Genomic DNA, 818 nt, shown 5'->3' on the forward strand with positions numbered 1-818 from the left:
ACCACCACCCAATTTTATTTTTTATTTCTTTTGAAAAAAAACAGGTAGAAAAATGTATGTATTAGGACTTTTTTGTGAAAATTATTAACTATATCGTTTAAGAATTTAAAATTAAATAATTTTATTATCTTTGATTATATAAACTCATTGAAAATGTGAATTTTTGTGTGTGTGTGTCTATAAGATCCAATAAAATATAACTATCAAATACTGTATTATTCTAGGAGTAGAATTAACAATCAATTATTATAAAAAGGCAATAAAAGATAATGATAAATTAACGATGTTGCTGTAGAGAGATTTTTTATTGTACATTACTTCAACATACCTAGTATTACTAGTCTCATATAGTGGGATTTGGAAGGGTAGTACGTAGACCTTATCTCTATCTCATAGATAAGATAGATAAGTTGTTTCCGATGATTGTACATTACTTTCTTAGTCTCAAATTAGTTGTCATGTTTTGTAATATTATTATAGATGTATAACAATCAATTATATATTTTTTAATAAAAAGCAATAAAAGATTGCGACAAACAAGGTTGGCGTAGAGATTTTTTTATTGTACTTCTTCAGTCTCAAATTAGTTGTCATATTTTGTTTTTTCAAGAGTTAATTTGACTAATTTCTAAAGTTAAATTGAATTAAATCAGTATAATATCACGAAATTAAAATTTATACATTTAAAAATCATATAAAAATATTACAAGTTACAAATTTTTTGAAAGTCGAAGTGTGAACCTACTAGTGAAGCAAATTCAGTGAAGCAACAACTGGTACCATAAAGAAGCGGCCATGAACTAGAGAGTCTTGACCAA

Source organism: Solanum tuberosum, unplaced genomic scaffold (assembly GCF_000226075.1).
Source record: "Solanum tuberosum cultivar DM 1-3 516 R44 unplaced genomic scaffold, SolTub_3.0 scf00413, whole genome shotgun sequence".
Classification (NCBI taxonomy): Eukaryota; Viridiplantae; Streptophyta; class Magnoliopsida; order Solanales; family Solanaceae; genus Solanum; species Solanum tuberosum.